Raw genomic sequence first — 26,792 nt, 5'->3', positions numbered from 1 at the left:
TGCCTGTAGGAGTTAATTTGTCTATAAATTTTTTAAAGTATCATAGACAAACATTTCAGCAAGCTTTAGAAATGTATTTTCTCTTAGGTCATTCTTCAGAATACCACAAACCCTACAGTTTTTCAACTCCATTTCATATTACTTGCTATATCATTAACCCAGCTGCATAGCAAAAACTATACAGGGTTTAAATAAAGTTCTTCTCTCAGGTTGTGTGACTCTTGCCCCTTGTCATCGCACCCCCCGCTTTCTCTGTCTACCTTGGAATCCGAGCACATGATGTAGCCAGCCCAGTGGACTGAGTGCCAGCACAAGTAGCTGCTGCACCTACCCAAGAATTCTGAAAGCATCCAAGCTCACGCACTGTCTCCTGTGCAGACTGGAGATCCCTATTGAGCCCGTGCCAAGTGTCTGAAAAGTTGGACCCTGCATCCGGTATTTACACTAAGCTAAAATTCTAATCAGCACTAACAGCAGTATGTTTTAATTCACCCTTATGATTTTATTCAATCTGCTAAGTAGCACAACTGCCAGAAAGCAATTGCTATAAACTTAAGTAAACAAATGCAAAACTAAAATAAATCTTAAACCTGTTGTATATAAAGTTTGTGCCACTTCAGGCGAGCAGTACAGAAAGGCACAGCCCGAAGACTTGGTTCATGCTTTTGGATCTCATTTAGCCAGCTCTCTGGAAGGACTGCTTTAACCGGTTCCCCACCCACTTCCCTGAGAATTATTTGGTGCATATCAGACAAGGTAGAAGAAATGGCTGTGTTATTTTACAGTGGTTTTCACCTCACATATTCCCCTGACTTGCCTCTGCCAAGCATGTGAAACAAGGAGTACCCGGTGACTACTCGAATCTCTGGATGATACTGTAGCCACTTGTGCCAAGGAGCTGGTGCCAAGTCTTGCATCTTCCTCCCCCGCTTCTTTTCTGGGTGGCAGTTGTGTGGGGGAGGACCCAGCACTAGGGGACTCTGACCGACACATTCTGGGACGTTGGTCACCATTTTGAACCTGTACAGTGTGCTCAGACCTTGGCAGCCATCTTACAGCTTGGCAACCATTTTGAGAATTTGTTTGGCAAGCTTTCAAAATTCACTGACACTGTTTAAATAGAAGGCTGGTTAAAAATAGTCTGCATTAAACAATACAATGTGATATCAGGTAAAATAACCCCCCCAAATCTTGCCAAGGAAAGAATTTACAACATCGTCACTGAAGTAATGACATCCAGTTTGCTTACCTTAAATACACTGTGTGAAAGCAGCTTAAAATCTGGCTTCTTAACTCTTTAGCAGACAAGCTTTTTAACAAACAATATTGGAGGGGTGCCGGTGGGTAGGTAAGAAAGAGATGGAAAGAAAGAGATGGCTAAAAACAGCCACGATTCCTATGAAAACATTCCTGAGCCTGTTCAAATTCAGGACAGGGAGTAAAAAGGAGTAGGTCTGTCAACACATTCTGTGGGATATAGTTCTAGAAAAGGGTCACAAAATTTTAGACACTGGGTCCCACCTCCTGTTCTGTGAGCTGATGGAAGGAAGCTCTCTGAGAGTCCTGCAGTGGGAAATTATAAACAGCACTTCCCAAAATAATGTAATTCTAGGAAGTGGCTAAAAGAAAGCACAAAGGAAACAGAAAGGAAACCCTTTCTGATGCTGCTATTCTCCAAAATCAAGACTTTATATTCAGCCTTTTTTCTCCTTAAGTTTCAATGTTTCTAACTCAATCAAAAATAAGTTCTGCCTTTGAAAATATTTCTTTTTGATATCTGAAAATCTGAACTATAAATAGTAAATCTGCACTGTTGTAACTGTGATATCATTACTAGACCTATATAATTACACAGAAGGCTGAATGAACCAAAATGACACTGGGTGATAATTTTACATCAAATGGAAAAGAAAAATAAATATGCGATTATCTGAAAATATCTTTTCCATACTGGAATAAATAATGCATGAATGTACGATTCTATATCTTCCCTTCAATGCTGTATTTAAGAATAGCCTATTGGTATTTAGGGGGCAGAGGCACATGGTAAAAAGACCATATTGTATCCAGTTTTATAAAAAAAATTAAATGAGCTACTATTTTAATGAGCCTATTATTACAGTGTTCAAATATAAAAATTTGGCATTATCAAATAAAGTCTCTAGCCAAATATTTATTTAAATGTCAGTGCTTCTTGGGGCATGATGGATACCTGCCTTGTAGTCTGTTCCAGCTGTAAGAGAACTCATAATGGCACTGCGCAGGGCTAAAAGCCATGTGCTAATAACAAGGTCTGCGCTACTGCAGGGCTTTTAAAGTTGAAGACTGAATTTATTTCAATTCAGGAAATATTTTAATTCACATAATACCATACAAAGTGAAACAATTAATTAAGCCACAATCAAAATGAGAACATTACCCAGAAAGGCATTATGCTGAAATGGATCAGTCTGAAGTCGTTACCCGATTAGATGTCTTTTTATTGAAGGCTGGTATCTGCAGGGGTATGACGTAAGCCATGCTAGAACCGTTTGGAATGCATTGATAGATTGCTCTATCGATCCCGTCCTGCCTCACTTACCATAATTATAGCACAGTAATGGAAGACATGAATGATATATTTTCACTACAGAGGAAAGCCCAGAGTTTGCCTGTTTCTTTATGAGATTATACCAAATCCTTTCAATTAGTAGAGCAGGACTGATACCTAACACTGTCTGAGCATGAGGCCTGATTCTCCTTTCCTCTGAAAAAGCACTGTTCAAATAGTTGACAATTATTCAATAAATGTATCTGGAGCCTTCAAGATAGTATTTTCACCTCTGCAGGATGCTGCTGCTTTGATACAATTTTACAAAACATTTTATTCCACTTAGAAATTCCTCTTCCAAAACTGGAAGACATTTTAACATGATATTATCATCCTACCCTCACTGAATGTGCTAGATGTCACCTCAAAGCATTTTTAAGGATAATTCTAATAAGAGTTATTTCATCAAGGAAAAGTAAAGACTGCTAGAGAAGAAAAACAAGCAACTAAAATAATTTTTAGAAGAGAAAATTAATGATTACTAATCCAGACAGTAGATTTAACAAAATAACTAAAATGAAAATTTGAGTTATCATTTATAACACTCATTATCCCTAATTATTCAATGTATATAAAGCCACCACACAGTTTCAAAGAAACCATACTCTGCATTAAAGCCACAGAAGCACCGTGAGTCAGAGTCCGCCACCCCTGGGTGTTGCTGAGGAAGACAATGGGTTCCCCATGGACGCGTTTAAAATTAGAGGCCATCCCACATCTCACAAAAGGAATGTGAGAAGTTCTACACAGGGTACAATGACTGAGAGCATGACTTGAATTTTTAAATTTTAAAAGTATTTGTGAATAAAAAGATTTAATTTATGTGCTTTTGCTATTGAGAAGAAAAATGCACAAATACGGTAAATTTTTAAAAGAACAATCAAGGTGCAGACAAATATCTTCCCCAACAACTAACTGGTATAAAAATTGCTCTCTACTTCTCTTCTCAGATTACAAAGGCCACTGCGGAAATACAGTGCGAGCTGGGAGGACTGTGACAGCCTCAAGCTTTCCCTGACAGTCAGAATGCCTGAAACCCAGGCGTCAGAGGTTTCCATAGGAAAAGCTCCTCCCTGGAATGAACAACTCAAAACCAGCTATGGACCACGCTACTGATTTTTGTTGGGGAAACCAAGAGGAGAAAAGCACCAGAAAAGATAATTCTCCCTTGTTCTCATCCCCCATCGGGGGCGACAGCTCAGGTCTTCCTGGGTGGAGCCATCTGCTGACCGCGGGGCTGCCCCTGGATGGCCCCAGCGTGGCTCCTCAGCAGAGGGGCGAGGCTGCCCAGGAAAACACATCTGCCCAGGTGACATGTGACAATGCCCAACCGCCTGCACTCACAACTTATATCCACGTCAGCAGCGGATAGGCGGAAGCTAAGAGCTGACCTCGTGTGTAGTATGGACGAAGTGCTACAAACAGATTTATTTGGAAATTAGGGAGCGAATTAAATACACAGAGAAGCTGATTTTTTAAAAGCTCAGCTTCCCCTTTCACATACATTAACACAGAATGGGCTATCAGCAAGCCGAGAGGTAACAGAGCCAAGCACTTGCTTTAGCTCCTTGGGGTCTCAAGCACTTCATTTTGAATTGGTTGAGGATCATTTACTTGGATCATTATAATCATATTGTACAAGTATTCCACCGTTTAATTTGTGAAATGCATGGCCACAGAGCATGTACACAGAAAGAATTATTAGATGCATTCATTTCATTACTAAATTTAGAGATGGCTCTGAGCCATTTAAAAATAATAACAATAATAATGATGATTAATAACAACGCACTTCCATCCTAACTCTCTCCAGGGGTTTCACAGCTGTTCACTAATTAAGTCTCATCCCCTGCTGGTGAGGTCGATGAGCACTGCCAGGCCAGTTATACACCTGGGAGAGGCAGATCTCAGCAAGACCCGAGACGAAGACCAGAGTGTGGGCAACAACCAGACTACCTCAGCCTTAGAGTTTACCGCTGAAAACAGACAGGAGGGAAAACAACGCGTAATGAATGGGAAAGCAATCTGAAAACCACAACAGGTCTTGTTGGCTTATTTGCAAACTAGATTGTTGATTTTCTCAATTTCTAGTCTTATATACGTATGCACACTGTTGTGCCCAGTGTAGGGACAAGTATTCACCAGTGTTTAGATGAATTCTTCTACTGATGGCATGATCTGACTGTGCCCACGTTCACCTCCACGTTCATAAAGCTACCCGGAAACAAGTACTATACGACATTCTTAGTGGATGAGAAGGCTTCTCCACCTGAAGTTTCCCAGGTAAGCCTGGAGCTCTCGGCAGCACTGCCCATCCCCGACTGTCTGAGGGTTCAGGGGTGCTCTGAATTCACTCTCGCCTCACATTGGGAGTGGTGGCAGAGGAGCACTGACCAAGAGAAGTCCTGGCCGCAGCAGCCCACACGGCACTGGGATTAAGAAGTAGGGCGCTGGGCGGGTACCATATTCATCCAGTCCTTCGGCCACTATGAGGCCTCGCAGGCACCAACGCGAATGCACAGACGTCATTGGCTGTGACTTCAAAGAAGCTATGTGTGTTTTCTCCTCCCAACGTTTAATTAAGATTTCATGCCGCTGACAAGTGATTGCTACACTGCTCTGAGCCGGACAGGGATGGGAAGATGAGCCCCATCAGCCTGGGGACCTCACAGCCGGTCGCCCACTCCCTGCGTGTAGCAGGCAGCACGGCTACTGCAGCCTGGGGGCTGCTCTGAGACAGCAAGATACTGCGACAGGACAGCAGCAACGCTGAGGAATCAGAACGGGCCTCTCTAGGAACGAGTTGTTCCAGTGCCACTAACAGTGAGTCCATGTCTAGCCTGTGGGCCCAGGAGAGGTCTGGCGGGTGTCTGTCCACCGCAGCCTTGGCCCTCCGTCTCTGTGCACTCACTGCTGTCAGTGAGGGCTTCTCATGATGAAGTGTGTGCTCTGAGAACCGCGACACAGAAATGACGCAGGCAGGACGCGAGGTGCTAGAGGCCGCGCGGACGCTCGTGTCCGCCTGGTATCTGCTCAGAGCGCTCTTCTTTCTCGCATTCAGGGACCCGATCAGCGCACCGTCAGTACGAGACTCCTGTGTGTGCCTCACACCTCTTTCCCTGCAGACAAGGAGTGCACAGAGCAGTAGCCCCGTGCCGACGATGATGTGGAGAGGTCCCCTCCGCGCTGCCCTCCCTTCCCACCCCGTTTTAGAGGATTGCTCGGGGCAGTAAACGTGTGCCCCGTGTGGGAGCAGGCTGGCCGCCCAGCACCCCTGCCACCCTGCGAGGACCAGAAGGAAAGGAGTGGGATGGGAGGGAGGAGAGGGCTCGGGGAGCCGCAGGGGCCCAGGAGCCCACTGCACCGTGATCCTGCCCAGTGCAACAGGCCCTGGTTTGATTCCTTCCATTTGGGGGCAGGACCCCCACCACATGCTAATCCACAGCAGCAAAGCAGTCTTCCATCGAGTGAGGGACACAGTCTTCCTTACACATCAAATCAGGAACTCAGACATCTCTTCTCTCTGTCCTGCTTTTGATGTGGTAGTTTCACTCCTTTATTCGTTCAACAAACACAGGTCCTCCTGGGGCGCGTGCCCTGTATCACCCTCGTGACTTCCTTCATGGAGCAACTTCTTCTGCAAGAGTGGGGTCCTAGAAGATGTGGTGCTGGATGAGGCCTGAGGCAGGGCCTGCCAGGGAGGAGAAACTAAAACACCAAGCCAGGAGCACCTAAGATGATGTCACCCGGGATGGCCATTATGACTATTCTGTTGTGAAGAAAAACCTTGAATAAAACAAAGTACAGTGAACAGTCATAGGACACAAATTGTGTTCCTTTTGCCTTTTCATGACAATCCACCTGGGAGAGTTGTGCGTCAAGGGTGTCCTCCAGGCTGGGACTCCCGGACCAGGAGTGGTGTTCACGGGGGACTCCTCTCTCCTATGGGTAGCACCCATGAAGGGTATTAAGGTTAAGTGGCATGGGAGGGGGCGGAGATGGTAACAGACCCCCTGCGCACAGAGGCGCTGCCATGGGGACAGAGGAGGTAGCAGGTGGCTCCTCTCCGGAGCTCAAACACACAACAGCAGCTCATCGGGACCTCGGAATGCAGTCTCCAGGAAGTGGCTGGGAAGGCCGCGTCTCCCTTCCCAGTCTGACCTCTGAGGTTCCAGGCCTCCGCTTCTGCTCTGAGTGGGCAAGAAGCCCAACTGCTTTGCAGGGTGGTGCCACCACACTTGTGAAACACAGGGCTGAACAGGAGGCAGTGTGGCAACGCACTGCCGGGACTTCTGCCGCCCTTCGAACTGCATCTCCCAAGACACGGGTGGGCGCCCACTCGGCATCGGCTGACGTCTGGAAGCAGAGACCTGGTGCCTCTGCACTCAGGCTCGGGAACACGCTTTCGTAGCACTTCCTTCCAGCCTGAGAATCATGGGAGCTCTTTCCCGAGCTGCCTGTCACCTCCAGTATCCAGTGCAGGCCGGTAACAGGCATGGGATCCATGTGCATGGGGGCGCGGATCTTAAAAAAGACAAGAACAACATCCTAGAGCCCACACACTAAAAGACATTGAATAGATGTTCGGGGAGCTTAGAATTTATTTGGAGAAGACAATGCAAACTGAAAAGTTTAACAACAGACTGAACAATCAGCCAGAACGAGAACAGCTCAAGTGTAATACAAAGTATTAGCAGGAGGGAGGGAGGACACTCAGCAACGGCCCAGCACTTGCCCATCACGGAGGTACTGGGTTTGATCCCCAGTGCGGGAAATGAAGAAGGAAGCACAGAAACAGCTGTGCCCTGCATTCATGGATTGCGGGTAAAAACAGGAGTTCAGAAAGGAAGAGCAAAGGTGGGCGCCTCGCATATGCCCTGGGGTTTCTCAGAGACGGACCCTGACATACGTTTTCAAAAGCAAAACTGATTCACATCGTGGGGGATGCTATACTGACAGCACGAAAAAATGAACTAGACTTGAAGGAAATGCATTTTAAGAAAAAGTCCCACCACAAAGTGTATTGCTGTAACTGCTGTGAATTAATTTTTGCCATAATTAACGGAACCAATATTTATGGCAAGCAAATCTGAAATATGGTACCAATAAAAACTTTCACAGCTCTGGACATTTCTAAAGTCTGTTCTCCTTAGATGTGTGGCATGGGCTAAGCTTAGGGTGCCAGGCTGCAGTGAAAACACCCTGCTGCCGTTCAGCTGGGGTGCCGGCCACTGTGCTCTCTGTAAACACGTCGTACCTGGGGCTTCACCCCTCTTAGGTTAGACGGCTCGGTGACGTGATCAGAGGGAACTCTGAACTCAGCTGGAGGGCGTGCAAGTCACACCACGCCATGTGCCACATACTGCCGCGGCCCCCTGTGGGAAGCGGGCCAGGCAGAGCGCTGCAGGTCACCCTGTTGTACCCTGGTCTTCGCGGATGTGGTTACAGTTCCCTGAGTCATTATGTCCTCGCTAACATGCGGATCTGCTCTGGGCCTGTGACCAGTGACCAAACACCTGGGTCCAGCCTCAAGCCCGTCATTAACAGCCGTGTGATGCCTGGACTCGTCCTGCCCCGCAGCTCTGCGTTCCTGACCAAAAGTTGGGAGGCGGAGGGGCCTTCCTGGGGTGGTGCTGCCTGCAAGTAAGCAGGTGTTATTTCTACACACTCTCTCAAAGGCCGAGCTGTCTTACAGCTTCTCAGAAACAATCCCACCGACTTCAGTCCTAACCACAGAAGAACCTGGATAGATACTCTTTAATGGATCTCAATTTTATATATTTAGGGTTCCGTGTCATTTATGGGTTTTAGTAAAACACTGTTAGGTGACTGCAAAATCTTGGCAGATAACCTAAATGACCTCAGCCTAGGCATAATATCTCATAAAGAAATAATTAGCACTGACTACATAGTGCAAATTATACCCCTATTCACATCACTGTATTTTTATTCCTGAAAAAATGAAACATTTGTCAAATTTAAGCTGTGATGCCAAATATGTATATGTTATACTTTATATCAGGTTATCATTTAGTTCCAATTTGCCAAAAACACTATGAAATTTTAAGGCAACTGTCCTCAGAAAATGATTTTATAATCTGTACCAAATTATCCCCAAAACAGAGCTCAGTGAGTGTCAAATTCTTGAGGAGAAGATTTTGTAAATGCACATTTCAGTAACTGACACTGAGGTCCAGCTCGGCTCCAGCATCTGGGTGTGTGCTGGAGAAAGACTCCATGACACTCCGCTCCAGTGGGACCCAGGAACTGGAGGGCAGCATGGATACCCTGGGAAAAGAAGGCGGGTTACAGGACAGCAGGGAAGACCCTGGATGGTTTTCCGGATGCTGAGAAAGGAGCCGGAGTCTTGCAGGTTGCAGAAATGAGAGCTGGACCATGCCATAGCCCGCAATGAGGCTGCGGTCCTGCGGCCCCAGACCACGGTGCCCGGGGTGGGGGGAAGTGGCCCAGGGGGAGGAGGGTGCACTGGCGGCCAAGCAAGGGAGTGGTCATTCCTCTCTGGAAGAAAGTTCATCCTGGCAGCAGTGTTAGGGAGGAATGGGCAACAGAGAAGAACAGGAGCAGGGGGGGCGCCCTGAAACAGTGCAGGCCAGAAACAGTGAGCACCGTCCAGGGCGGGCGCTGGGTGGGACGGGCGAGGGCCTTCATGCTACCAGGCGGCACATGGAACAGAGCCTGGCCCGCCGGAGGGGAGAGGAGGAGTGGGCACCGACTGGGCTGCGACCTGAGAAGACCTGGGGAGGAGACACCAGGCCCTCCCCAGTCACTGCCTGATTATTTCAAGGTTTTTCTGAGTCGTTTTATTGCTTTTCTGCATGAGATCTTTTTCCTGTCAGTTTTTCAGTGGAGATGACTGCATGACTAAAATTTTTGGCTCACAGATATTTATTTTTTAACTAGATAGTCTGCTGATTTTTCTAATTAATGCTAAATATTTTTGGTTGAACCCTTTGCCTAAGTAAATAATACTATCGTTTGCAGATAGCTGATAATATGGTCTCCTCTTCTGTGATCTGCATGGCTTATTTCCAAGGCGGCACCACTGAGGCACGAGCCCCCCCGAAGGTGATGATGACGGGCACCTCAGGCTCCCGGTTTCCAGGATGGACCACAACGCTCACTGCCCAGACTGAGTCCTGCTGCTGGGAGAACACACTGTGCTTTATGTTATGGATACTTCTCTCCTCGGTGACTGGTTTTCAAAGAGTTTTTTAAAGTTTGAAATCAGTATTCCATTTATTAAATCCTTTTTTGCCCCATGGCATAGGCTTTAGTAGAAAATTAAACATTTAAAGCCTTTCTCTGTAAAACCAGGTTGAAAAGCTGTAAGTGGGTCTTGGAGAAGAAAGGCTGAGGCTCCAAGGCCATCCGGCTTTGATCTTCCCTGAAGCACGGGTGGGGTTGGCAGCTCATGGATTAGGTGGTTGGTAAAGAACCAGAGGTGATTTCTTACCAAATGACATCTAGTTTAACATTACACTTTTCTTGTTTAGTGAAGCCAAGTATAATGTAAACAAACACTTCCTAAGGACCATGTCTAGGGTCGCAGTGGTGTTTAGAGGGCGTCTGTATATGGGAAAATATTTAAGAGATGTGGTGGGAATTTCACTGTACTATAAATGTATTGCGAAATAGCAAGCACAAAAATAAGAGACTTCTTAGAGGAACAGATGAGGAATATATAAGAATACGTGGTCAGGTGATTGGTTGGTGGGGCGCGTGGCAGTGGGGAAAACGGCAAGATGCTTTTCCAAGAACATCCTGTGTTCGAATTCAGCAAAAAAAATGAGCAAGTTGTTTTGCACTGAGGAACTAAGAAATTCTGGATCCAACAGGAGAATCACCTAGCCCTTTGGCATTTTAAACTGATTCTTTCAGACAACTCAGATGAAACATTCATTTTTTTCCCTACACTTAAAAGAGGATAATTTTTGTATTATTTTGGAGACTATTTGCATCCTTGGATATGAATGGATTTTTATAAGGTGTTTTGGCATTCAAATAATCTGGAAGGTACAATTAACAGCCCTTCCTTTGTTCAGAATCATTAAACTTATTTTTGTACACATTTCCAAAAGAAAACATTTATATCCCCAAGTAGATGAGCTAATAAACTGCTCTGCAGCCAAGATCTGTAAGATGGTATCTAATATAGAAAGCTTTATATTGCAAGACAAAATGTAGATTAGGGAAGATTCTCGGATTCTTCTGGATTTAACACTATGCTGAAAATCTTCAGGTGAATATAAGAACACAAACTGACAGTCTACTATTTCCTTCTGGTAGAATCCAGAAAAATAATCAGTGAAATGAACATCGCAGAGATTTCAGAATGCTCAGATGCCAACAGGACAACAGGCTAAGCCCTGGTCTGTGGAGCACAGAGTCTCTCTCCTCCGGCATCGCCGTCCCCTCGTCTGAGCCACGGGCCCACTGCTTCTGATCGTCTTTCTTCCGGGTAAGCAGGCGCAGTACCAAGCCGGGTCCCAGCCAAGAGTGCACAGATGGGTGGGTGCAGCTGCAGCCTGTGACAGAACGTGGAGGCCCCTGGGATGCCCCCACCGCCCAGCCATCTCATGTGCTGGTGCGGCTCCACCTTGCCCGTGCTTTGTTGGGCTCGTCACGGGGCGCTGGCCAACAGGCTGCGGTCCGAGTGGGTCTTATGGATGGCATGAAAAATGGGCCCCCAGAGCACACATCAACACAGGTCGCAGGTCCTCCCAAAGTGATGGGCAAATGTCATCAAAAAGCACATTATAACAGGAGTTAAAAAAAACTCAGAAATAGTATATTCAGACGCTCTTCTGCAGGGTGAATGAGCCCAGTTACTCAATAGGATCCATTCAGGCTGATTAAACTGGAACCCAGCCAAGGCAGATCTTCAGATCTGAGATAGTGGTCACCAAGCCGGAGGAGTAAAGGGAGGTGGTGAGGGCGTGGACCGCGGGCATGACAGGGAGAACATGACAGGGTGCGGGCGGCACAACTCGAAGCCATGCTTCTCATCTGAAGCACACATAAGTAATCGGAGACACCTCCTTGTTATCCCAGAGCGATCCACGTAAGGGTTCGATGAGGAGTAAACCAAAGTTTCTACTGTGACATTTCACTTGATAGTTACTTCGTCCGCCTTCCCCAAATAGTTGCAGATGATTCACGAACATCTATTACACACAGGCATGCACAGACACACAAACACATCCGAGGCCATGCACAAAAGACATGAACAAAAGCTTCGGGCTCACAGAAGAGGTGGGGGTGGCTAGGCTGAAATTTCTGCTGAGGTTAAGGGAGAAATTTATCTGAGTGTCTTGGGGGCCGAGGCAAAAAGGGAAATGCGATACCATGTAATTCTTAGTTCTGGTCACAGAAAGAACAACACTTTTCAAGAGTAAAACGCTCTTTATTGTGATTTTTCAAAAGAACCCACCTCTAAGGCCCCACCAGCACAACCACCTCTGCTAGATTCCTGGCCTGGACTGCCAAAGATCACGAAACGAGTTATAAAACTGTGCAACCCATTTCTAAACCAAACAAAACAGGGAGCGGGGAGAGAGTGAACAAACATTTCCAAATATTTAAAAGCTAGAACCACGCGAAATGAGAATTGGAATCAGTGGCAAAGAAAGCAAAAAGCAGACCAAATCACACACTGCCGCAGCGGCAGGCGAGACATCCACACGCCCGCTGCCCGCTGCCCGCTGCCCGCAGCACACGCGGAGGCCCCCAGGCTGCTTTCTCAGGCTCCTCTCGGGCACTGGTTCAACGCCGGCGAGCGCTGCTTCAAACAAAGCGAGCTCATGGACATGGGCGCCTCTAGGGAGGGTCGACGGTACTGCCACGGGCCGGGGGACCCACCACCCCGGCACAAAGGCAGCGCCCGGCTCGGAGGGCCCGCGCAGTGACAGCCCGGAGGTCAGAGCCGGCGGGTCGGAGTGGCACACTTGGCTGAGCGCACGGCCAGGTGGCTTGGGCATATTGGCAAAAACTGGCAGCCTGCCTGACCCATACGGCTTGGATGGCTGTGCTCTTCCCACGAAGCTTCTTAAACTCTTGAGCAAGCATTTGCTTTAGAGCAAGATGCATCTGGAGGTTAAATACAACCTTGGAGTAATATCTGTCTGATGTGAAAATCCTTCGACCAAAAATAAAAATAAAGAGATGGGCGGGGGTGCCTGTCAAATGCATAAATTAAGGCACTGCACTCAGGGTAGGAGCCATTGCACGTCTCTTTCCCACTTTCCTCAGGCCCGATCGTTTGGAGGGCCCCACTTTTCTCAGGGTTAGCGAGAACCCTGAAAGCCTCGGGAAACAGGGCTGACCAAACAGGAACAGCTCTGAAGGGATCAGGTGCGCACGAATTACTAAAGACTACAGGGAAATACAAAATAAGAAGAGTAATAATGAAAATGAGTACCAGACACATTTTATCAGAGAACGTCATTAGATCTTGACTGACAGATAACACTGGAAGGTGTTAGTATGGTCTGTCATGTAAGCACTTTTCGCAGACTTGCTGAAACACAGTCTTCAAGTGCTAACTACAGAGGCACATGCTACCTCCCAGGCGTTACCAAGTGGCTGCTTACCATGGACAGCATGTGGCAAACCAGAAGGTCAGTGACCCCAGCTGGTCACTGAGCTCTGGGAGGCCACTGCAGCCACGCTAAACAGGCTACTGTGTGAGCTCCCTGCTGGACTCGGATTTTCTCCCATTGCCCATGTTTGTTGGGTGCCCAACACTGCACTTCTCTTTAGTAAGTATCCTAAAACTACTAATACGTGTGGGCTGGGATTTAGCTCCGTGGTAGAGCACTTGCCTAGCATTCATGAGGTCCTGGGTTCAAGCCCCAACACTGTGCACGCACACACAGACACACACACCGCACTAGCAACAACTGATGCATTCGCCGATTACATAAAATGAATTATCCTCAGGATCCTGTTTCACTCATAATTATCTTTAAACATTATGTTCAAGGTCTCTTAAAATTACAAGCTATATATCTAATAAACTGAGTTATTATCTGTTGGTATCACTGTAGTTTGTTTGGTACGAGCAGAGTCAGTGTTGTATTAGTGTGTGTGTGTGTGTGTGTAAAATTTTTTTAGCTCAGCTACAGCTCAAATACTAAAACAAATCCATCGCTCGTGCTAATGAGATAACCCACAAATACCCTCATGCAGTCACAAAGCCTCACACAAACACAAACACACATTACAAGAGAACGAACTGCTTGTGTTTGTTCAGCAGATCCTGCCAATATCAGCATTAAATGAGAAAAAAGTGAACTTTCTGGTGGTGATAAAAATAACATTTTTGCTCCGTTTACCTTGCAAAAAAAAAGATCCCCAAAAAAACAAAAACTTTCTAAGTACACAAAAACTCATGAAACGTCTTTATATTGAATATTCACTGAGTTTTAGGTTAAAACTTTACAATTAATTTCTTCTCCTGAGCTTTTTTATTTTTCAAAAAGAAATGCTAAGAAAATGTTTTAAGGAGTGGGACAAGTGAGTCTTCAATGAATCCCTTTGTCGTCAATCTGGAAAATAATGCATTTTAAACATGTGTTTCTTTTAGAGATGACGAAATGAAAGAATTTAATTAAATTTTCCAATACTCAAAATTATGGGGTAAAATCAACGAAAACCTTTTAAGATGGACTCCAGTGCCACAGGAAGCAGCCTTGCAGCCTTGCATTTTCAACGCCCTGATCTTCTCCTCCGGATCAGCAAGGAGCGCCACTCAGAACTTTAGTGGAACATCCTTTCCCCAACTTGGAGGAGCTCCAGGCAGCTCTGCAGTGCAAGGACAGCCTGACCTACTTGGAGAAAATCGCAGTGGACGGTGAGGGTGGCAGAGGGGGAAATGAGACCCGGGGTCACTGCCTTGGAGACATGGCCCCGTCCCGGACCCTGGCACCTAATGGAGACTGCGCCATGTTGGCTTCTAAAGGCTCTTGATGAGCAGAAGGGTTGGGGGAAGATGAGTCTGAAACAGATTAAGTTCCTTCACTCAAATGCAGAGGAGACATCGAAAGGCGTAATTTCTCACAGTGCGCATGGAGGATTAATAGGGTTACAACTAAGTAGGAGTCCACTAATAAATACACTTGGCCACTACAGGGCACAGTGTCCTCCGGACTTTACTGTATTCCCGAGGGCCACAACTCCAAGCGGACGACAGCATGCACGTGTTTACACTTGTTTCACAAAAGCAAAGGCAACACCAAAATGCTTTCTCCTGTGGGGCACAACACAAGACACAAGGATGGGAAATATACTGCGGTGTTAACTCAGAGCTTGTAAAAGTTAGGTTTAAGTAAAACTTTAAAATTAAGAGACAAATGGAAGTCTAACACCATAAACCAAGAGAGAATGTTTGTAAAAAGCTACGTGGAATTCTTGGATAATTTCCTACTTTAGGAACAATGACGGTCACTGCTCTTTCTCACAATGGGGACAGCGCTGTCCTATCGGCCCTGAAATCCCTTCCCTCCTCCTCCCACCCCACCCTCTGCACCCCGGTAAGAGCCATCTGGTGACTCCTAGACGGAGATGCCAGTTTTCAAACAGGCGGTTCCTAAAAACAGGCTTTAAGTTACTCAAAACAAACTTGAAGGTAAATTTTCCTGGGTGGCTTCTGCAATGAAGTTTCACTTGATACCCTCAGGAAGACATGAGACAGACTTGATTTTCGTCACAGAGTAGTGTGATTAGAAAATGTGAATTTGAACAGATAGAAATAAAAGAGGGATAGGGTACAGTAACTGTCCTTCTAAATAAAATTACTGTTTAATGTCAAATGAGAATTCTGCACTGTCAGAAAAAAAAATGGAGCAAACAATTCGTGAATTCAATACGTGAATTCTGAGAAAAATAAAAAAGATAATAGAAACAAGTTTTCAACATGACTTAAAATGTTTAACTTGTGTCCCAAAACGGCAAGCTAAATTGTGGGAGTTTCAAATGACCTCAGTTTATAGTCTCAATTTGTAAATCAAATTTGAAAAACTGTAAATGTGTATAGGTAGAATGTCACAATTCAAATTTTATCTTCTTGCAAAACTACAGGGAAAGGCCCTTCTGCTCATACTTGCCTGGGGTACCTTTCCTAAAAGTGTCTTCCTGGTAAACATTTGTTCGGTTTCATTTTCACCACTAGGCTGCCTATCTCCTGGCCAAAGACAAGTCTCACCTAATGGTAACAGAGGATTCAGTTTTTGGTTTGAGTGCCTGAAGAAAATATCCTTTAATAGAGCAATTTTATTTGACTTAATTTTCAAAGAACTGCTGTTTTAAAAAATTCCAGTTAAAAAGAAAAATTAAACAGTTCTAAAAATAAACAATATTTGGTTAAACAAATACACATGTTTTAAGCATATGGGCAAAAATGAATGTTAGCGCAAACATACAGCAACATTTTCTCCCTCCAAAAAAATCTCAGAGCAGAAACAAAAAAAGTTATTTTGGCTTAAATTATGAACCCATTTTTAATAAGTAATCATTTTTTCCTAAAGAAAAAACATTTGTACAGCCCCAGAAACCTGTTTCATTTCAGCCTTTGTGCAACACCACACATGAAAAGTCTATTCATAAAAGAAATACCAGGCTCTGAGTCATTTCTGTCATTCAGCTATACCATGTACAAAGTCGTGAGCTCGCCGGACAGAGATCACTTGGATACAGAGGCTGGATTCTCTCCTAAAACTCACTCACTTTCCAGCTTTCAGTTTTCATCGGTTCTTGTCTGGGTCACGCTCCCAGCACACAATGTATCTTAGCTGTTTCCATCCCTGTCCCTTCCTCCCTCTCTCGGTCCCTTTCCCACCGGAGAAAGATCCGTGTCCCTACTATCTGCCTTTTACTTTGCTTTTATTTATTTAGTTTTTCATATAAGAGAAACCATACATATTTAAGTTTGTGTGTCTGATTTATTTTACCTTATATTGTGGTATCAAAGTTTAAAACAGCACTTATTCTAGGAGGTTCTCTTTTCTAATTGAATCACATTTTCAAGTTTTGAAAAATTTATTATTTTAGTACAGTTGTGCTTTGCTTATACTTTGGCAAAACAGGATCTAGCATTTTATTGCATTTGCTACCAACTCTCACCACCCATTAATACATTCGCAGGTTTGGAAATACACTGTCCTGGGCTCAGCATCCATTTCTTCTCCTCCTAAGATAAAGCAGGGTACGAGGACTCAGTGTCAAGGGCCGAGTAACACTCACCCCAAATGGGAAATCTAGAGCCCCACGGACCTGCACTCAACAGAGATTTCCAGGACGAAAAAGGCAAGTTTTAGATGAAAACATGCTAATGAGGGAAAAGACAAGACACTCAGCAACTCAGCTCCAGACTGAGCTGTGGGGCAGAGACTTGACAGGCAAAGTGGAAGTCACTTTCTCTCAACCTGTAACTCGGTCTTATGTTTAATAGTCTATACTGCTGTATGAGAATGTTCTTTCAAGGTGATGCTTCCTCCAACCAAGTAAAAAAGACACCTGAGGAGAAACACACAAAACTTTTTAACTTCTCTGTAACAAAAAAGAGCCCACACTATCCACTTCTACCGTAAAAACTAAATCAAGCTGATCTTTTTTAAACTTCTTAGAGTGAGGATGTTCCATGTAACTGTTAGAAGAGTATTTCGTTTTAGGGAACGTTTTGAATAAGAATGTTGTGCTGGGTTCAGAGTGCTTTTGAAGCCCAAAGACCAAATGCTCGGTTTTAACAAACCAACAACGTCTGCTCATTTCACCCAAATCTTTTCGGCTTAAATATTCACAATGTGCCATTATTACCGAATCATTATCTGCCTTTAGCTCTGACAACAGCATCGTACGGGTATGAAAGGCTCCTTTCTTCTCGTGATTAGCCCCTAAAACATTTCCTCATCTTACAGTGCTTTTCGGCTTCCCAGAATGCATCGCTCAATTACAGTGCTGAAATTAACTGTATGCTCCTCTTATTTATTGAGAAAAGAATAATCAGGCACTCCAAACCATGTCATAGGTTGCCCACAATTTTATATCAAATTTCAAGTAATAAAAATATTAACCCTTTAAGGATGCCAATTTTGAAGCCCGCCATTTATTTGTTTTTAACTTGGGGGCTGTGTCATATTTTAAATAACATCCTTTACAGCATACAGCTGTTCCAGTGAATTCTTACTGTCCATGGAAGGTTCTTTATCTTAGTATAAGAATCTGTGTGGACTTTAGAGTTTTTATGAGATCACTTTGAAACTCCAATCCTCTCCTCTGCTTTGTAAAGTGGGAGTTCCTTTTCCTCCTCCAAGCTGGAAGCTGCTGTGGCTGACCTTCTGAAAGCAGGAAGCAGATACAAATGAAAGCTAAAATTGAAATGGAGAAAGGCTCCACATCCACCAGAATTTTGTTTATACCACTAGATAGCACCTCTTCCTCAATAATAGTGATTTTATTAAGTAGAGGACGTTGAGTGATTTTTTTTACATTTGCTTTTCAAATAACTTATTCCACAGGTATTCTGTGCAGCCAACATTATGAATTAAATTCGCCAATCTTCACAATTATTAAACTGATTTTTTTCTACGTTTTGCAGGAGCCATCATCAATGTACTTAGTACTTTCTTAAGTGGATGGAACATGGAACATCAACTCTACAGCTGAAATACACTTAGAGGATATGTGTTGGGTAAACAAAGATAGAAAACAATGGATTAAATCTAGGGCTATTCATGCTTGTGTGAAAATGGAGGGAATATTTAACACGTGGATTCCTTATTTGTGTTATACCTTCTGCCAACAGAAGAATGTAAATAAAAACACTCTTTAAGCCTCAGAGTTCCTCACTCACCCGTGCATACATTAATCATTCATACCGCATGATTATTGTTCAGCATTTTCCGCAATACCAAATTGGAGGGTGTGGGGGTTATTGTGGGTTTCAGCAAACCACATTCTATTTAGGCAAAGCCAAGTATTAAAGAAAGGCCTAACTTGCCAAACCAAGATAAATACATGCCATTATTATGATTACATAAAAGGCACTGTTCTCCACGTTACAATTTCTCTTATAATTGGCACTATTATAATTAAATGGATTCATATGTTTACAATTCTTCTTTGAATTGTAAAGTGATTTAGCAATGACAGTGTCTCTAATTTCTTCTAACTATACTGACAAACTTCACTTAATCAGTGGTCTAAATACCACACAGCCACAATAAATTAGGTAAATACCCAGGAAGGCCCGCACTGCTACCGAGTCTGAGTGAGTTACGACGCGCGCCAGGGTGAGTCACGGTTCTGTGCCGGCGGGAGGGAGGCAAGCGAGCCGGGGCTCGTACCACGCAGGCAAAGCCCTGTGCGTTTAGAAGCAAACAGGAAGTAACGGAAAACCGCAAACACCCCCGCAGACGGTTCTGCGTGCTCCTCTCGCCTGCGGCGTCCCGGAGTTCTTCACCGGCTTCTCCCCCAGCCGACAGGGGCAGGAGCCCGTCACAGAAACTCTTACCAAAGACTGCAGGAGGCACGTGTGAAAAACGAAACCTTCACACAGTGAGTGTTGAAACTATTTTCCCAAGACGATTTACTCACTTCTCCCCTAAGTTATTTCACTTTCTTCTTTTTATAAGGTGTATAGTATACATTTGGTATGACGAGGTAAGTTTTTGGTTGTTTTTCAAATGACTCGAGACACTTGTGGCTTCTTTGGCTGTTTAAATGTCTGTGAAATCTAATCCTGACAGTAAGTGCATTTTAGAGAACATTTTTGTGTGTAATGACGTTAAGTACTATTTACTAGGTTGTGCTATACGTGCAGATGCTTAGGCAGAAAAGGTCAGAGGCACAGATATGCACTGTTGTTATATTAGTACTGAGATTTTTTTTTTTATTTGTTAAATCTCCATCTTGAACATCTTATTGGGAAACAAAGTAGAAGACAGCCAGAAATATCATTGTGACTTTGGCCCAAAGTCTAGGCAATGCTTGTAGTTGAAGAATATGTAATTATTGACCTGGGGTTTGTTCGTTCCTCAGGGATTTCTAAGTAACTTATTTGTAACAGAGTTCATAAGAAGTAAGTAAAGTCTGTCTTACTCAGTAGAAATGTAAAATAACAAAAGCATAATGAATACGCAGAACTGAGGCAAAACTGGCTCTTTCTTTCCTTTTCTTTTCCTTTAATGTACTAAATTATGAATGAGAGCTCAAAGCTGTCTGGTTTGGTTTCCAAGTTTCAATGGAGACACCAAATTTCCAGCCAAAACGAAGCAAAATCCTTTTAAATCCTCTAAAAATGCAAAACCCTGCAAAAATATTCTTAGGATGATTGTAGGAAAACAGTAATTCCATTACAAACACTTGGTAATGCTCCGTGTAAAACTGGGAGATCGCGTAGCTGGAAGAGAAGAACCCAGACGAGCAAGGGCTTGATATTCACAGTTTGGTGCTCGAACACTGAAAGAAATGACTGAATTTCCCTGTTCACTCTTTCTCACACATTTTTCTGGGAAAAGAAAAACATAGCTAATAATTATAAAAACAATTTCCAGATATTTACTCGTAAAGCAATGAAATAATCCTTGGAACTCAGAATTGTGTTGAACATCTTAGCTACGCATTGCTTATGTACTGGGTGAACTTTAAGGACCCATGTAGAGAAACTGTTGACTTTCTGGAAAAGACACAAGAGACAAGCCCACCTGGCCTCGGATTTGTGTTCAGAACAGAAGTGACCACTCAGCTCTGGGGGTGGAAAAACACCACACTGGCTTTGCAGTGGTGCGGCCTCTCGCCGCATCAGTCCCCGGACTACTCCAGGTGCAGAAGGGCCATTTCATTACGAAAAAACACCTCCCCAGTGAGGCTGGGAATTCCGACCAAGACAAAACCTCACACCTCCCAGCTTACAAGGTGCGTTCATGTGGGTCTAGGTATAAATCATGGTGTGGCCCAAGCCAACAGAGCAGGACTTTGCTAAGAACCTGAATTAAAGATGTCCTCAAGGGCTGGGGATGTAGCTCAGTCACACCACGCCTGCCTCGCAAGCACAAGATCCTGAATTCAATCCCCTGTACCAAAAAAAAAAAAAAAAAAAAAAGTCCTCAAACTGGCCATGTCCTGCTCTTCAGCCTTGTGTATTATTCCTAATTTTCCAACTCTATCTGGGCCAGTGCAGTGTAATACCTGCCATTCCTGACCAGCCCCTGTCACACAATCTCTCAGAATTGGTGGAAAACAGGCAGCAAGCTCACCTGGGAGCCCGGCCAGGGCAGTCTTCATGCATATAAGCAAAAACAGACAGAAGCGCCTCCCCTCCAAAAAGAAAACCACTGAGGTTAATGAGCTACAGTATGCACCACATACCAGGATGAATGAAATAGTAATTTTAATAACACACCCTCAATGCCTTTTATACCTGGTTAACTGCCAACAGGTAGAAAAATAGAACTCTCCCACTAAGTCACAATAATTCATGAATTTTAGAATTTAGGTAGAAAGTGAAAAGCAGGCCTGAGTAACTACCCAACTCTGGTTTGAGTGTTCTACCGTGGGCCTTGATTGCCCCTTCTTTCCTGTGTGCCCCCAGGGTTCTCATACTGATCCAGTCTCCATCGGTTGGGGGGACACACTATGAGCTCACTGGACACAAGAAAGTTTCTAAGAAGAGGGACAGTGACATTGATATCCTTGAAAAAAACATGCAAGCAGAAGTTGCCAGTAGCAGCAGCAGTCCACCTGTGGGGACCCCATCTCCTCTGGAAGAGATGAACACCGTGGCCTCTCTTTCCCCAGGAAAATGCACACACACCCAGACAACCTGGTGTCAGCACTGCCACATGTGGCAGGAGCCTGGTTTCCACCAGGAGCCCCTCAGAACTTTGGAGAAGCAAAGCACAAATCAGCAACAAACTGGGAAAGAGGATGGGCCTCAGACACGAAGTGTGTATCTATCTGCACATTAGGCGTATCTGTTGTAATTACCTAGCAACAATGCCAACTATCCCTGGCAAATCCTATGAAGTAATAAGGTTGGCACGCAGCCCCCACAGAGATTTCTGCCTTACACTCTGGATGAACAAGGAGATAAGTATTCATCTTTTGCTGTTGTTTGAGACAGGGTCTCGCTCTGTAGTTCAGCCTAGGCTGGCCTCAAACTTGTGGCGATGCTGCTGCCTCAGCCTCCCGAGTGCTGAGACTGCAGGTGTGCACCACCACGCTGGGCTAGCAGGACATAAATACATATAAAGTGTCTTCTGTGTGCCAGTGACTGTGTTCAACACCTTTATGCATCACCTCCTAAGCCACCACATGGAATCCTTTTTACCTTGTCCAAGTTGGGGGGTGGAGGTCAGTGGCCAGTGTGGAAGGCCAAGGTCTTCGACACAGTGCCAGGCTGAGTACAGCATCCTCTCTGGGCCCTCTGCCCCGTTACATTGGGATGCCACTGGCTTGAGGTCGCTCTCACTACCGTGACACTGAGCAGCCTTCCCCCCAAGATAAAGAAAGCACAGCCGCACATGGGGCTGTGGGGCGAAGCCTTCGCCACTTCCTTTGACCTGCGCCTGCCAAACAAACTCCCTTTCCCAATCTTGAGCTCACCCTGCAAGATCCAGGGGGTCCTTTCCTGCCGACCACAGCCCCACTAAGGACGATTAACTGAAACTCAGGCTTCTGAACAGTGCTGACAGCCAGCTGCAGGAAGGCTATGAAGGAAACTACAGATCACCCGTCCTGATCGTAAATTTCAGAATTACTTGTAGCTCTCTTCCTGGCACTCTTAAGCACGTTAACAGCCATCATGCGGTAGACGCGGCTATTTAAAAGCTTAATCCGTCCCCTTTCTAGAGAATCACACAGGGCTGTGAAGATGACCGCCACACTGCCACCAGGGAGAACGCACCAGCAGCTATTCCGAACATCTGTCTCAGAGGCAATTAATTTACCTGAGAAATCAGTTGTTTTGTTGGATGTTTAAAACAAAATTAACTATTCAAATTGGAGGAAACAGTGAAACTTGCTGGTTTCCTGAGGCAAGGGAGGTGATGCCCATGTTCTACCTGAAGCCAGGCCCCTGGAATTCCGGGCCTTGAGACACCTTCATGCGCTGTTCTCCACCAGGGGCTTTGGGCTGGGTGTGGAGAAGTGAAACCGAGGATGGAGGTGGGCGTGCCCAGGGCAGGAGACAAGAGCATGGCCTGGTGGCCACTCGGGCCTCAGGCCCTTCAGGAGACGCAGACCATGTGCACAGTGAGGCCGACAGAAATGCGACTCCCTAAGAGCGGTAGATGACTCGAACCAGCACCATGCCAGGTTCCCGGCCTCACAGCCTCTCCTGCTCAGAGACGTCTGCAGGTCGGGAAACCATCACATCCCTAGCAAATGAGCTGTCAGGCGTGTCGAGGAGTTTGTACTCGTGGCAAGGTCACGGGAGCTGTCCTGTGCTTTTTCGTTGCGATTCCCTGCTCAGGTCAGGACGACCTCGCGGAGCAAGACCCAAGGAAAATACGTCCTTCCATCAGCAGCCTGCCGGCGTCGGCGAGAAAGACGGCCTCGGTATTCACCTGATCTGCACAGAGGAGAAAGCAGCACCTTCCGCGTTCGCGAGTCTTCACAGACGGGAAACTAGTCGGTCCCCTTGAATACGCCACACTCCTGCGATGCTGCTGGGGACGCCAAGGTCCCTGTCCTCGTGGGCATCGCCAGGAAGGGCCTCGGGCTAATCAGAGAAGAAGCTGGATGCTATCAGTGGGCCAGGCTTCTGCTCTTTCACCTTGCTTCAGACACACTGAATGATTCTCCCAACAAAGTGACCGTCTTGTCTTCCAGCACAGTGATTTTAATGCTCTTGGTTTCTGAGCACAGACACGTGGAACATGTGTATCCAAAGTGTGTGGCATCGCACGGAAGGGGGACAGGGCCCCTTTGGAGTTTCCCAGCAGTGTCACTGAGAACAGAAATACTTCTGTGGGCAGCACACGTTTTTATGCCTCAGTAACAGTGTAACTGCTTAGAGTAGTTTGACAATCATGAAGAATCCATCAAATGTATTATTAAATCTCTGCATTAAAAATGCTCCTTGCAACAATGCTAAAACCTCTGACTAGGTATTACTTTTTTCAGGTTTTAAAAGAAAGCTATGCACTGAGAAACACTTGAATTTTGGTAAATATCTCACTACAGGCCACATCTTTTATTGACAACTTTAAACATGTCATAACCCTATCTGGTGTTACAGGTGGAAAAGTGCATTGCTGGATCTTTGCGAGCTCTCAAATTTGATTATACTGTTATCACGATGGAAGTTAACTTTACAAACAGTTCACGGTTTTAGCATTAAGGTTTATAATTGCAGTGTCAACTGCTATATGGGCTAAGGCATTAAAGAAAAAGTGCATTTATAAAACATCATCCATTCTGCCATGCTGTCAAATATGACATAACAGCAGAAAAAGAGGTCTTCGGAAACAAAGGTTTGGCTACAGAATACTACAGAAGTGAAAGCACAGGTTCTTCAAGCAGAGGTCTTATCCCATAGCAGACTTCAAAGTGACAGTTTAATATCACAAGGGAAATTTAAGTTCCCAGAGCCTCTGGTTCCTCCTCTATGAAGTGGGTGGGGGGGGGTTAGTGGGACAATGATGGTAATAATAACAGAAAAAGCAAGTACAAGCTCAAATATTGTGTAAGGACCGGTGTGAGATGTTAGCTGGTATGCAGATACAATCTCTTATCTGCCCAGCTTGAATTTCTATCAACCAAAAACCACTTTCTGGCTTCTCACTCAGTGTTCATCCCTGGAACCCGAGGTAAGGTAAATGAGCAAAACTCGTGCTTTCCAGGATCTTCCTTTTTTACCTGCCAGGGCTGAGGGTGGAGCTCCATTTAACCAAAGTGGTTCAAGCCAAACTTGAAAGCCTCCAGCCGGGAACATCCTGAGAATACCAGCCTGACCCTTCCTGCCCCTCAGGGGGAAATCCTCTCCCAAGTGCCAGCCATGGATTTATAACTTCAGTAGCCTGTCCCTCTGGTCTCAGCACAGCCCTGAAATAACACCGCACACCCATGGACGGCGAAGGCCACCGCAGCACAGTGGGTGCCGTTCTTCCGGTGAAACTCTGGGGGTGACTCATGGGGCTCAACAGGTTTTGGTCCCCACTTTCCCTGTGTAGACCTTCCCTGGGAGAGTCACGGAAGGTAAAGCCAAGACTGAACACATTTTGGACACGGGGACAGGAACACACCGTGTGTGCACTGCGAACGGGCAGGGCAGCCAGTGGAGGCTGGGAGACCTGCAGCCCACATCATTCTGAGCTGTCAGCGAGCAGGGTGCTGAATGCTGAGGGAAAATGGATTTTATTCTCTGAGACGCCCGCTGTCCTTTCCAAGGAACCATCCTCACACAGTAATAAATATCCCCATACACTGTGTGGCATCGAGGGCATTTTATCCGGGAAAACAGCAATAAGATCGCTGTGGCGCTGAGGTTCTTCCAACGCGAGTTCAGCTGGGGTGGGAAAGCATGCCCATGTGCCAGTGTGGATCGAAATGACACATCGCCAACTGGAGACGAAAGCAGCAAAGGGAGAAGCGTGGGCTGTGTCAGGAGCGGGGTGACACATACTGACTCCTCTTGGATGTGGCCTTGCAGTCTGTCCCACACGAACACTCATCTTCACAACCCCGTCTCTTGTTGACATCGAAACATTCGCACAAAATCTATATTAGGCGCATGGCGCCGCTGACTCAAATGGTATCCAAGTCTGGAGCATCGGGCCCGATGCCTCGGTGAACTCAAATATCAACTGCCCACCAGACGCTCGCGAGGGTGAGGGTGTGGATCCAAGCACGCGAGACAGCTGGCAGTGCCACAGCGTTTCCATGTGCTGTAAATCAAAACCCAGGTTATTTTCAATTTGAAATCTCATCGCCGTTGCCCCTGGGTTACGCTGGACCTTCTATGTTTCTTTTCCTTGTGATCCTGTTGCCTGATTCTAGAGGCCTGGACCACTCCAGGAACACAGCACAGGGACAAGGGACAGTGTGAGGGCCACAACGCCTCGCCTCCTCAGGCACCGAGCCAGGCCAGGGGCAGGGCGCAGCTGCACACCAGAGAGAGGCGAGCTGGCTCCAAGCAACACCTACTTTCGATCATCTGCAAGTGGTCTAACCACAAGCCTCCCTCTTCCCACGGCTCACCCTCGGTCTGGCTGCTACCCAGCCAGGACTGGATGGGGGGCTCCAGCCTGAAGGGGGCGCCTGTGCCAGAGGCGTGGTCCCAGGGAACTGAATGTGGGTTTCCTTTGGCAGAGCAGGCCGCAACCCTCAACTTTACCAGGAGCACAAGCACAGAATCAGAATGGAGACAAAACTGTGCACCTTTGTAAATGCTCTGTGACTCGTCTCTGACGTCACTGTGCAAATGCTTGGGGAACGACAGGGAACTTCACAAATCCCATCCCCTCTGTATTCCCACAGCTCCTGGGCCTTTCCACACTGCCTGCTGCACGCTATGCCACACACACTGGAGATCAGGTGAAGATACTCCAGTACCAGCCAACGACACTCAGAATTCAAAGTCCTATTTCCGAAGCCCAAAGCAACCTCATAGGTTAGTATCACACTCTCCTGGAAGTAAATGGTTTTGGGCAGTCTTAAAGAACAAGTCTTAGCTGTGTCAAAGGTGATGCACGGGGATGTCTCCGGTGGGTAACAGGTGGCATCTGAGCGGCAGGTGGAGTCCGGTTTTGACGTTCTGCCCCTACTGCCCTGCAGCAGCGAAGACCAGCTTGCTCCCTGTGACTCTCAGAAAAGCAAACTTCAGCATTAACTGTCACCTCCTTGAAAATCTACAACAAAACAGCCTCTTTCTCCTGCAACTGTGATCCAGTGGCTCTCAAGTGTGCGAGGTGAGTCAGTGTACCAGGTGTGCTCCCGCTTCGGAAGACAGGATCCCCTCCAAACATCTCTGACTGATGCACCACGAGGGGTGAGGGGGCTTCCTGCTGCCCCTGTTAGCTCTAGACACCTGCGAAGCGGAAATCTAAGCTGGGGAAATTGGGTTTTATTTATAAAATGGGATTAATAATACTAAGACTTCACAGGGTCAGAGAATTAAGTGAGATGGTTCATGAATGCTCTTCTCTTGCTAACTTTTTAAAAATGCACAGTTACTTATCATTAC

The 26,792-nt window shown here is 45.8% G+C and overlaps 1 protein-coding gene and 1 long non-coding RNA gene across 5 annotated transcripts in view; one reads left to right on the top strand and one right to left on the bottom strand.

Moving 5' to 3' along the window:
- Positions 1-26,792, bottom strand: part of Nfia (nuclear factor I A) — a 430,814-nt gene that overhangs the window by 152,110 nt on the left and 251,912 nt on the right. The gene's annotated exons all lie outside the window — the stretch shown is intronic.
- The window catches only part of LOC104848854, a 17,064-nt gene continuing 9,165 nt past the window's right edge, over positions 18,894-26,792 (top strand). The window contains exons 1-3 of the long non-coding RNA XR_776551.3: positions 18,894-19,162; positions 26,087-26,219; positions 26,384-26,517. This is a non-coding gene — a long non-coding RNA (uncharacterized LOC104848854). The remainder of the gene's footprint in view (positions 19,163-26,086; positions 26,220-26,383; positions 26,518-26,792) is intronic.

This window comes from Fukomys damarensis, unplaced genomic scaffold, assembly GCF_012274545.1.
Source record: "Fukomys damarensis isolate Sample0158 unplaced genomic scaffold, DMR_v1.0_HiC HiC_scaffold_33, whole genome shotgun sequence".
Classification (NCBI taxonomy): Eukaryota; Metazoa; Chordata; class Mammalia; order Rodentia; family Bathyergidae; genus Fukomys; species Fukomys damarensis.
Note: the sequence above shows the minus strand (reverse complement) of the source record. Positions and strands in the feature narration are given on the sequence as shown.